At 42.5% G+C, this 13,246-nt stretch overlaps 1 protein-coding gene across 3 annotated transcripts in view; it reads right to left on the bottom strand.

The window, feature by feature from the left end:
* LOC134358902 (catenin alpha-3-like) overlaps positions 1 to 13,246 on the bottom strand; it is an 812,224-nt gene that overhangs the window by 589,447 nt on the left and 209,531 nt on the right. Inside the window, exon 1 of one of the 3 annotated variants that reach the window (XM_063071544.1) lies at positions 3,289 to 3,383. The exons of the other annotated variants lie outside the window; for them this stretch is intronic. The gene's annotated coding sequence lies outside the window, so the exon portion shown is untranslated. Of the gene's footprint in view, positions 1 to 3,288; positions 3,384 to 13,246 lie in introns of those variants that run through there. 3 annotated transcript variants of the gene reach the window in all.

Below are 13,246 nucleotides of genomic sequence, written 5' to 3'. Positions count from 1 at the left end.
GGACAATATCTTTCCTGACAAGAGTGAACTCTTTGCTTGACAGGTGAGAATTGCGGCTGTGACACAATCTCAGGTTCTGTGTGGTGATTTCAGGAGTTGACTCTGGGACAGCAGGAAGTGGTTCTGACAGCTTTGGACACCGTTCTTTAACAATAAATGGCTCTGTCAGCTCTGGACACCTTTCTTCTTGAACAATTGACTCTGCTCTCCTCAGTTGATCATGAGTCATCTCCAGATGACATCAGACACAACCACTACTGTGTAGGAGAGTGGTCCAGTTCTGCCCTTAATCTTTCCAAATACCAATTTTTAATCATCTCTGTAGTCCCTCACCAGGATTGCTTGTCCAAGAGTGAAACATCAAACCTTCTTATTTCAGCAGTTCTCAATATGTCTCAGCTCCTTCTGAGATTGGGTTTGTGGAGATCAAGTGTGAACTCAAGGGACAACCGAGGAACAGCATAGTTGGTGAGTTGTTGGTTGTTGAGTGTACTACTTTATGATATGCAAGGAGAAAATTGGTGAGTTTCTAATTCAATGTCAGTGCAGTTTGTTCTGCTGATATTGCTTGAAGTGTGTTCTTTAGACTCTGGACAAACTTTCTGACAAGCCATTTAGCTGTGTTTTATGGAGCAGATGTAATCTATCTTATTCCATTCATTTTCAGGAACGGTTGACACTGTTGCGCATCAAACTGTGGTCCATTGTCACTGACTAACTGTTCTGGAATGACAGTCCTTGCAAAGAGGACAATGGTGAGACAATAGTGATTGATGTTTGTCTTAAAGTTTTCACATTTGTCGAATCGTACTCTAAGCCCGTAATCTCCTATCTATTTAGTACTGCCTTGAGATTTTGGAGATGCTCCTTTCATCCTTGCCAGTAACAATGATGTCATCCAGGTGACACTGAGCGCCTGGACATCCTTGCAGCACCTGGTCCATGGCTTTCTGCCGGAGTGCAGGTACAGATGCTACTCCAAAAATAAGCCTATAATACCGATAAAGGTCTTTGTGAGTGTTTATGGTGATAAACATTTTGGACTATTCTTCCATCTCAACCTGTAGGTAGGCCTCAGAGAAGCACACTTTGCTGAAGTGCTTCCTGCAGAAAGGTTTTCATGGATATCCTCTAAACTGGGCAGCAGGTATAGATCTACTTTCAGTATTGGTTGATAGTGACCTTAAAAACATCACAAATCCTGACAGACCCATTCTTCTTATCTACTGGGACCACTAGCATTGCCTATGCACTCTACCCAACCTTGGAAAGAACTCCTTTAGCCTCTATGCGATCTAGCTCACTGGCTATTTTATCACAGATGGTATAAGGAACCAGAATGGTTTTTTAAAACTTGCGTGTGGCATTTTCATTTAACACTATTTTACACTTAGCATGTTAGCTTTCTAACGCCATTCTTGAATACTGCTATGGCATTGTCCAGTACCTTTCTGAGCTTACTTTCTATTGACTTTCTTGCAGGGGATGTGACGTTAAAATGGCGGATGGATCTCCAATCAAGCTGTAGTTGTCTCAGCTAATCACAGCCCCACAATGTTAGCCTTCCTATTTTATCACATACAAGCCCAATGTGTCTTGTTGGTTGTTGTATTTCACTGTTATGAATGCCATTCCCACAGGAGTTATCTTTCCTCCAGTATAAGTTCTTAGTTGGATATGCAGGTTTCATTTCAGTATCTTTGAAATGTCATTTAAACTTATTTTGTGGTATAACTGAAATAGCAAACCAATGTCTAATTCTATTTTAATAAATTTGTTGGTCACATCTGGTGTTAGCCATATTGCTTGTCTATTGTTAGTTTTCACAATGTAAATCTTAAGGCTTCACAGTTCTGTGTCACTCCCATCATTAACAGATTTTTCATCAACAGCATGCAGATCAGTGCTCTTTTTGAAACAAACTTGATTTTTTATCTTTATCTCTTCCTTGTGCAGTCCATTTATATTTGTCTGCCCGACATGATCTTTGTGTGTGTCCTACTTTGATGCATTTTCTCCAAGTTTTGCCTTTAAACCTGCATTGGTCTGCTGTCTGTGAACCCCTGGCAACATGGTACACAATTTGTTTAGCCACTCACATTTCTGTTTAGACACTGCAAATTCGTTGACACTTATTTTCATTTCTGACTGCAACTCAATTTTAAATTTGAGTAGTGCCTCGCTTAGGGGCTGCTTTTGAATGCTCTCTTGTAAGGTTCCACAAACTAAATGATCTCTCAGTGCAACATTAAGCCCACTGGTATACTGCCATTGCTCGGATAATTTCTTCAATTCAGCCATGTAAGATAAAATGGTCGCCCCTTCCTTTTGATTCTGCTTATGAATCCTAAAGTGTTTTGCAATCAACAACAATTTTGGTTCTAAGTGTTACTGCATTATGTACATGATACCAGAAAAGCTCATTTCATCAGGTTTAGTTGGAGCAGATTAACTTCTAAGCAAACTGTATGCTTTCCCACACATTGTTCTCAGCAACACTGGGTCTCATTTTTCATTGGCTATTTCATTTGCTTCAAAATACTGCTCGATTCATGCAGTATACATCATGCAGTTATTTGCTGTGCATTTGAATCCATCCATCTTTCTGACGCAGCCCAGCCAGTTTTGTTTTCTTTTCATGTATTATTATCACCCAGTAAGTCACTGTTTATGAACCCATGACCGTACTCATTGTTTGTAAATTTCATCTGTTTTCTGTATTTTTTTTAAACTTGAACATCTCTCTACCCTTCTGAAGAAAAACATGCTGTTCTTCAACATGTAGGTAGTTGTCTCAGGTTTGTTTTAGAACTTCCTCATCACCACTGTTATGGTTTGTAACGCCAGAAATGAATCGAAAGAAAAACAGAAGCCTTGTCTAATTAGCTTTCTTTAGTAAGACACTTACATTTGACATGGTGGCATAATGGCATTTGCCATTCACGTACTTCGAACATATGAACCATAATAAATTATGTAAGCAAACACAGAATGCTTAATCACATAAAATATTTACAATATTACTGAAATATTAAATACACCACAACAGAAAAACCTAGCATAGAAATAGGCATCTCACACCAAGCCTCTGCCAATGTTTAACCACCCATTTACACTAACCCTACACTAACACCATTTATTTAATTCTCCCCACATTCTCATCGACTACTCGACACATGTCACACTGCATCTTCAAGCAAGAGTTCAGGATCACACAGACAGTCAGAAGGGTTAAAGAAAGCTAATAATTTCATTTACAAGAGAGACAAACAAAACAGTAGAACTTACAAGGTATTGGATTACTTGGAATAACTCAGCCTGAACTTCACTAGCCAAGGATCAGGAGCACCGAGCCCTGAGGATTTAGCACTGCCCCTTTCAAGACATTCCAGTGACAAAGGAATCCATGCACAGCAAATTAAAACTCCAGACCCTTGACAAGTTACAAGTAAACATTCTGATAAGAGACACGTCCGAGGATATTTAATTGAACACCTGCAAAGACTTCTGGAGTGTTAATTGCAAGTATCCAAGGACAATTGCAACTTAAATGTAAACTAGAGAAAACCTAAGTAGAAATCCTGAAGTGCAACAATACATTATAATTGTAAATAATAAAATGCAGAAAGTACCAAAAAAAGACCAATAGCAAAAAACTCAGAGCTCTCAGAATACGCTACTGATGACCCAAGATTGTGACGACACACTGGTGGCGATTTATAGAGGCCGATTAAACTGCCAACCTGAACTTCTTTGGGATGTGGGAGGAAATCCACCTGGTGGTTGTAGGAAAGTCATGTGAATTCCACACAGACAGCACCCCTGGTCGGATTGAACCTGGGTCTCGGGCATTGTGAGACAGTGGCTATTAGATGTGCCCCTGTGCCATCTTGATTCCTGGCTCTGATAGCATGCCATCTACGAGGTTCGTTCATATCCTGTCTTTAGAGGATTGTGATGACAAACTACAGCACAATCTAGATGAAGGCATGAGATTCAGCTTTATCTATCACATGTACACCGAAGCATACAGTGAAATGTGTTGTTTGTGTTAACGACTAACACGGGATAAGGATGTGAGGCAGGTAGCTTGCTTCACATTCTGGCGCTAACATAGCATGCCCACTGTACCAACACAACAACATAGGCAACAAACCAACAGCAGCCCAAGCCCCTTTCCTCCCTCCCACACACTCGCACACAAAGACAGGCTTCCAAACTCAGGACAGGCTGCCTCCAGTGGACTTGCAAAATTTGGGTCTCTGACTTCCTCACTGATGTTGCAGACCATCAGGCCTTGACTTCAAGACTCGCCAATATCAGTCTTTAGTCTTTGGCATCAACCCCAGGTCTTGCCAATGATCAGACCCGAAGCTTGTTAATAGTTGTCCTGCGGAGTGAGTATCCCTTGGACAAGTCCGACATGACTTTGGTGGGATAAGGTGTTGCAGAAAAGACAGAAGCTCTCTGTGATTGACTGAAAAGCCCTTCCACCAAACCCACTCCATCCTCCATATCATCATCCCAAACAAATTTCCCATCAGCTTTCATCTAGAATCAGATTTATTATCATATGGCATGTGACGTGAAATTTGTTAACTTAGCAGCAGCAGTTCAATGCAATACATAAACTAGCAGAGAGAGAAAAAATAATAATAATTTTAAAAAACATAATAAATAAATAAATCAATTATGTATATTGAATAGATTTTTTAAAAATGTGCAAAAACAGAAGTACTGTATATTAAAAACAAGTGAGGTAGTGTCTAAAGCTTCAATGTCCATTTGGGAATCGGATGGCAGAGGGGAAGAAGCTGTTCTTGAGTCACTGACTGTCTGCCTTCAGGCTTCTGTATTTCCTGCCTGATGGTAACAGTGAGAAAAGGGCACGCCCTGGGTGTTGGAGGCTCTTAATAACGGATGCTGCCTTTCTGTGACACCGCTCTCTAAAGGTGTCCTGGGTACTTTGTAGGCTAGTGCCCAGGATGGAGCTGACTAGATTTACAACCTTCTGTAGCTTCTTTCGGTCCTGTGCAGTAGCCCCTCCATACCAGACAGTGATGCAGTCTGTCAGAATGCTCTCCACAGTACAACTATAGATGCTTTGAGTATATTTGTTGACATGCCAAATCTCTTCAAACTCCTAATAAATTATAGCCACTGTCTTGCCTTCTTTATGACCACATCAATATATTGGGACCAGGTTAGATCCTCAGATCTTGACACCCAGGAACTTGAAGCTGCTCACTCTCTCCACTTCTGATCCCTTATTGGTATGTGTTCCTTCATCTTATCCTTCCTGAAGTCCACAATCAGCTCTTTCGTCCTATTGACGTTGAGTGCCAGGTTGTTGCTGCGACACCACTCCACTAATTGGCATATCTCACTCCTGTAAACCCTCTCATCACCACCTGAGATTCTACCAACAATGGTTGTATTGTCAGTAAATTTGTAGATGGTATTTGAGCTATGCCTAGCCACACAGTCACGTGTATACAGAGAGACGAGCAGTGGGCTAAGCACACACCCTTGAGGTGCATCAGTGTTGATCGTCAGCGAGGAGGATATGTTATCACCAATCTGCACAGTCTGTGGTCTTCCGGTTAGGAAGTCGAGGATCCAATTGCAGAGGGAGGTACAGAGGCCCAGGTTCTGCAACTTCTCAATCAGGATTGTGGGAACGATGGTATTCAATGCTGAGCTATAGTCAATGAACAACATCCTGATGTAGGTGTTTGTGTTGTCTAGGTGGTCTTAAGCCATGTGGAGAGCCATTGAGATTGCGTCTGCCGTTGACCTATTGTGGCGATAGGCAAATTGCAATGGGTCCAGGTCCTTGCTGAGGAAGGAGTTCAGTCTAGTCATGACCAACCTCTCAAAGCATTTCATCACTGTCGATGTGAGTGCTGCCAGGTGATAGTCATTAAGGCAGCCCACATTATTCTTCTTTGGCAATGGTATAATTGTTGCCTTTTTGAAGCAAGTGGGAAGTTCTGCCCGTAGCAGTGAGAGGTTAAAAACGTCCTTGAATACTCCCGCTTGTTGGTTGGCACAGGTTTGCAGAGCCTTACCAGGTACTCCATTGGGACCTTCTGCCTTGTGAGGGTTCACTCTCTTTAAAGACAGCCTAACATCGGCCTCTGAGACGGAGATCACAGGGTCATCAGATGCAGCAGGGATCTTCACAGCTGTAGTTGTGTTCTCCCTTTCAAAGCGTGCATAGAAGGTGTTGAATTCGTCTGGTAGTGAAGCATCACTGCCATTCATACTATTGGGTTTTGCTTTGTAGGAAGTAATGTCTTGCAGACCCTGCCAGAGTTGCCGTACATCCGAGATCGCCTCCAACCTCATTCGTAATTGTCCCTCCGCCCTTGAAATAGCCCTCTGCAAATCATACCTGGTTTTCTGGTACAGACCTGGGTCGCCAGACTTGAATGCCATAGATCTAGCCTTCAGCAGATGACGTACCTCCTGGTTCATCCACGGCTTTTGGTTTGGGAATGTACAGTAAGTCTTTGTCAGCACACACTCATCCACACAGGTTTTAATGAAGTCGGTAACAACTGCAGCATACTCATCCAGGTTCAAAGATGAATCCCTGAATACAGTTCAGTCCACTGATTCAAAGCAGTCCTGTAGCTGCTCCTGTGCTTCCCTTGTCTGTACCTTCTTGGTCCTCACTGCTGGTGCTGCAGTCTTCAGTCTCTGCCTATACTCAGGGAGTAGAAGTGCAGCCAGGTGATCAGACTTCCTGAAGTGAGAGTGTGGAATAGCACGGTAGGCATTCTTGATGGTGGTGTAGCAATGGTCCAGTGTGTTGTTTCCTCTGGTATTACAAATGATCTGTTGATGGTAATTACTTAGTGATGTTTTCAGACTGTCCTTGTTAAAACTCCCAAAATGTTGGTGATGGCATTAGGATGTGCTGTTTTGTGCATGTTTGCTCAGATCATCTAAAGCCTGCTTGACATTGGCCTGAGGTGGAATGTAAATTGCTACCAGAATGACCCCGGAGAACTCCTGTGGTAGGTTTAAAGGACAACACTTTACTGTTAGATATTCCAGATCTAGTGAGCAGAATTGGGACAGCACTGATATATTTGTGCACCAAGACGAGTTGATCATGAGGCATACTCCTCCACCTCTGCTTTTGAGAGACTCTATAGATGTATAGTAAACGGAGTATAGTAAACCCATTGATCTGAATCGCTGCATCTGGTATGGAAAGGGTTAACCAGTATTCCATGAAGCAAAGGACACACGCGGTCCTAATGTCCTTCTGATTCAGCACCCTGGCTCTGAGATCATTGATTTTATTCACCAGAGACTGCACGTTCGCCAGCAAGATCGTTGGTATAGGGAGCTTAAAACCCTGTTTCCTTAAACGCACTTCAACACTACTATTCCAGTACTCACCAAACCCTTAAATCCATCTTGCCAATACCCATTCAATACCAAACACCTCCCTTCATCCGTTACCATCACCCTACCCTGGCTGACCATCTACTATCAACCACTTCTCCTCCTCACCCACAAACCAACCATCATGGTTCCCTTGTCTTCCCTAAATGTGACTCCAGTGGTACTTGTTGTTCGTCTCCACACCTTGTAGTGAATCAGACAATTACCTTGCTGTTTCTTTAGCATTTTGTCTGCTTTTTTTTTTTTACGAGATCGAATTGCTAGTGAACACTCAACCCAGCATGGATGGAAAGCATGCAAGGAGCTGTCTGGATTCGAACCTGGGATCACTCGCCTCGAAGTCCGGTGCAGATGCCACCACACCACAGCTACTTACATCACCTCTAATAGTTACCCCCACCTAGCACGATCTGAAGTAGCCTGAGCTTACCCATCACATCCTGACCTGCCCTGTCCTAATCAGTACTGACCTGACCTGTCCTCGTCTTAGCAGGTTTATACTTTCATGACCTCCCCTGACCTGTCCTTAGCTGCTGTATCCCTGACATGACATGTTCTGACTGACCTGGCCCATTGTCATCTTACCCAACATGCACCACCTTTCCCTATATTTGTAGAAACTTCGTTGACGATTGCCTGGATCAGAAATGAAAAATTGTTTCCACACAGACACTTAAAGAACTAGCACCTGACTCCTGAAGTTTACCCTTGTGAACATTTTACAAGAAGTTCTGAGAACTACATTCATCTACAGTGTAATTATTTATTCAACATCACTCCATATTTGAACAGGATTACATTTAATTCCATATGAATCCTCATGATGGTTACTAAATAAACCCACCTTTCAATAATGCATGTTTCCATCTGTTTACATGTGTCCCAACTTTATAATCTTCCCAGCCATTCCATCTACAATGGGAAAACTAGATTTATCAAAGCTTTGCTCTCTTTAAAGATTTCACTCAAAACAGTTTTCTTTTTATTGCAAACATGTAGATTTAAATAGGCCCACAAATTGATAGCATGACTGAGAAGTTATTGAAATTAAGATTGAACAAGCTGAGTTTCTTTGCTTTAGAAAAGAGAAAGGGATCTGTTGAAAGCTCGTGGATAGATATGGACAGAATTGATTCATTTGTGCCAGAGTTTCAATCCAATAGGGAATATGGGAAAAATATCTTTACTCAGTGGGAAAAATGTGGTACATAGATGTGTGTAAAGATGACTGATGGGGGTAGCATGGTCAATGGAGAGGTGGCATCAGCAGATGAGCTCCGTTGTACAGCAGGGTAGGTCAAGGACTAGGTGACCAATTGTGATCAGGATATTTGTAGATAGAAGCACATAGGCATTTCTGTGATGGTGAACGAGTCTCCAGAATGGTGGTCTGCCTTCCTGATGCCAAAGTCAAGGATGACCTGAGCAAGCAGAGGTCATGGTTCGTATTGGGACTAACTTCATAGGCAGGAGGGGAGATGAGGTCCTGCAAAGAGAACGTAGGAAGCTAGATAGAAAGGTAAAACAAAAATCTATATTGCCTAATCTTATATTACTCCACTTGCTACGTGCTCAAAGTTCAAATTCCAAAATAAATTTATGATTAAAGTACCTATATGTCTCCATATGCAATGTTGAGAGTTGTTTTCTTGTGGGTATACTCAGTAAATCCAAGAGCTATAATAGAATCAATGAAAGACCACACCCAACAGGATTGACAAACAACCAATATGCGAAAGTCAACAAACTGCACAAATACAAAAAAAAATAATAACAAATAAGCAATAAGCATCAAGAACATGAGATGAAGAGTCCTTGAAAGTGAGTCCGTAGGTTGTGGGAACAGTTCAGTGATGGGGCAAGTGAAGTTATCTCCTTTGGTTCAATAGCCTGATTGCTGAGGGGTAATAACTGTTCATGAACCTGGTGGTGTGAGTCCTGAGGCTCCTGTACCTTCTTTCAGATGGCAGCAGTAAGAATAGAGCATGTTCTGGGTGATGGGGTTCCTAGATGGTGGATACTGCTTTCCTGCAACACTGCTCTGTGTAGATGTGCTCAATGGAAGGGGAGGGCTTTACCCGTGATGGACTGGGCTGCATCTACTACATTTGTGGGATTTTCTGTTCAAGAGCATTGGTGTTTCCATACCAGGGCATGATGCAACCAGTCAATATATTCTCCACCGCACACCAATGGAAGTTTGTCAAAACTTCATGCCGAATCTTTGCCAACTCCTAAGAAAATAGAGGTGCCGTCGTGCTTTCTTAGTAATGCACCCAGGACAGATCCTGTGAAATGATAACACTAAGGAATTTAAAGTTGCTGACCCTTCCACCTCTGATCCCCTGATGAATACTGGCTCACGGACCACCAGTTTCCTCCTCTTGAAGTCAATAATCAGCTCTTTGGTCTTGCTGACATTGATAGTGAAATATGAAAATATAAGAGGGATTTAGATTATTTGGATTTTTGGACTCTCTTTCAAGACAAGAGAGAAGGGTTACACCCAAGTTGAAAGAGCACAAATATCCTCACAAGGAGGTTTGCTATTGCTGCTTGTGAGAAGATAATTTAACGTGGCAGAGGGGTTGGGAACGAGAGCAGTAGATTAGCAACTGAAGAGATTGAAGGGAAGATAAAGGTGAGATCATGCAAGACTGAAAGGAAAGACAGTCAGGAACACGGTAATGAACACAGTAGGACTGATGGGCTGAAGTGTAATAACCTCAGTGAAAGGAATATCACAGGATAGGTCAGATGAACTTAGAGCTTAGATTATTACTTGGAACAACAATGTTGTGGCCATTACAGAGAATTACAAAATTGGCCGCTCAGTATGCCAGAGTTTAATTCCCAATACAATAAGAAGGGGCGGGGGGAGTTGCAGAGAGAATGATACCAGTGCATTTTTAAAAGATTAAAATTTAATGATCATCTTATTTTTCACATGTATATCAAAATATTGAAACATACAGTGAAACATATCACTTGTGTGAAATCAAATGAGCAAAGATTGCGCCAGGCAAGTGTCACAAGGTTTCTGATACCAACATTGCATGCCCACAACTCAATAACTCTCATCCTTTCATCCTTAGAATGTGGGAGGAAACCAGAACACCTGGAAGAAACTAATCTGACCATGGGAAGAGATTACAAAATCCTTATAGGTAGCAGCGGAAATTGAACCCCCAACTTACAGCTGGCATTTTGTAAAGTGTTGTGGCAACTGCTACGTTACCCTTGCTGTCCTACTTTAGAATAAGGCTGTCAATTTAGAGAGAATGTCATGGAGGTCTCATCTAGTGAGACAGCTGGGTAGGGCTGAGGAATAGGTGCAATAACTATGATAGAGTTATAGTATACATCTTCCAATGGCCAGCAGGAAACAGAGGAACAGATATGTAAGCAGATACCGGAAAGGTGTGAGAGCAAAGGGTTGTCATGGTGGTGACTTTAATTTCCCCAAAACTGACACTCAGTGGAGAAGGTTAAATGGGGCAGAAGTTGTTAGATTCATCCAGGAAGGTTTCCTGAAACTGTGTAGATAATCCAACTACCGCCCAGCCATACTAGATCTTATACTGGGAAATAAGCCTCACCAGGTGAGAGTTTCAGTGAAGATATTTTGGGATCAATGCTTGTAACTCCATGGGTTTTCAGATGCATACAAATAAGGACAGGGACTGGTTCTCAGGGTAAAACACTATATTCTGTCAAAGCCCAGAGTGCACAGACTCAGAATAGAGGGACACCATTTTAGAAAGGAAATGAGGAGGAATTTCTTTATCCAGAGAATGCTGAATCTGTGGAATTGTTTGCCACAGGCAGCTGTAGAGACCACATCTGTATGTATATTTAAGGCAGAGGTTGATAGATTCTTGACTGGTCAGGGCATGTAGGGATATGGGGAGAGGGTGGGAGACTGGGGCTGAGAGGAAAATTAGATCAGCCATGATGAAATGGCGGAGCAGACTCGAGGGGCCAAATGTCCTCGTTCTGCTCCTATATCCGATGGTTTTATGGAAGCAGAAGGATGGCATGGATTGGAATCTTATAATAGAAAGGTTGGATAAATATTTGAAGCAGGGAAGGATACCATGTTAGTTCTGTATCATTCAAGCAAGCAGCTTATGGTTTATTTATTTATCTATCTATCAATCTAACTATTTATTTATTTATTGAGATACAGCATGGAGTAGGCCCTTCAGGTCCTTAGAGCCTTGTTACTCAGCAACCCTGAATTTAACCCAGCCTAATCATGGGACAATTTACAATGACCAACTGGTACATCTATGGACTGTGAGCGTTAACTGGAGCACCCGAAGGAAACCCACATGGTCACATGGAGAACATACATCTTCTTAAAGACAGTGGTGGGAATTGAACCTGGTACTGTAAAGCATTGTGCTAACCACTACGTGTTGCCTCAAATGGCTGGCTACATCAGAAAGATTGATGAGTTCCAGATTGCTTGCTGGCAACCAGAAAAGGACATTATGCCTTTAAACATGTTTTATTTGTTGTAGATTAGTCCAATGATACTCAGTGTTGCAGGAATCAGATACCAAGTAACCGCCAATATGGAGTCAGAAACTGAACATATATCCTTCCTGTCTCCACAGAAGCACAGACCTCTCCAATCCTCGATTAAAATCCACAGTAACATTTGGAAGTTATTCCTCCAAATGGAAGACCAGCTCGTAGGACTGTGACATGGGACAGTTGCCCAGACCCACCCAGCTAATTCTAACAAGGTCCAAAACCCACATTTCAGCTGTGCCCAGACCTCCTGCCTTGGGTGGGTGCTGCCAACATCAAATACAACGGACCGATTCCCCATTACCCTAGGCTGTGCTACACTCCCCTTCACACTAGGAGATGCACTCTGAACTAGGACACAAGACTGATCCTTCTGCTTCAAAACTATCATTAGTTATCACCGAGTCAATGGTGATGTGGCTGAGTTGTCAAATGGAGGTTGCTTTTTTTGAAAGCTCTCCCAGTTTAACAAAGCGCCACCACCAATTTCATAGAAACATAGAAAATAGGTGCAGGAGTAGGCCATTCGGCCCTTCGAGCCTGCACCGCCATTTATTATGATCATGGCTGATCATTCAACTCAGAACCCTGCCCTAGCCTTCCCTCCATACCCCATGACCCCCGTAGCCACAAGGGTCATATCTAACTCCCTCTTAAATATAGCCAATGAACTGGCCTCAACTGCTTCCTGTGGCAGAGAATTCCACAGATTCACCACTCTCTGTGTGAAGAAGTTTTTCCTAATCTCGGTCCTAAGAGGCTTCCCCTTTATCCTCAAACTGTGACCCCTTGTCCTGGACTTCCCCAACATCGGGAACAATCTTCCTGCATCTAGCCTGTCCAATCCCTTTGGGATTTTATACGTTTCAATCAGATCCCCCCTCAATCTTCTAAATTCCAACGAGTAGAAGCCCAGTTCATCCAGTCTTTCATCATATGAAAGTCCTGCCATCCCAGGAATCAATCTGGTGAACCTTCTTTGTACTCCCTCTATGGCAAGGATGTCTTTCCTCAGATTAGGGGACCAAAACTGCACACAGTACTCCAGGTGTGGTCTCACCAAGGCCTTGTACAACTGCAGTAGTACCTCCCTGCTCCTGTACTCGAATCCTCTCGCTATAAATGCCAGCATACCATTCGCCTTTTTCACCGCCTGCTGTACCTGCATGCCCACTTTCAATAACTGGTGTATAATGACACCCAGGTCTCGTTGCACCTCCCCTTTTCCTAATCGGCCACCATTCAGATAATAATCTGTTTTCCTATTTTTGCCACCAAAGTGGAT

The sequence above is a fragment of the Mobula hypostoma genome, chromosome 19 (assembly GCF_963921235.1).
Source record: "Mobula hypostoma chromosome 19, sMobHyp1.1, whole genome shotgun sequence".
Taxonomy (NCBI): domain Eukaryota; kingdom Metazoa; phylum Chordata; class Chondrichthyes; order Myliobatiformes; family Myliobatidae; genus Mobula; species Mobula hypostoma.
This window is presented reverse-complemented; position numbering and strand designations above follow the sequence as displayed.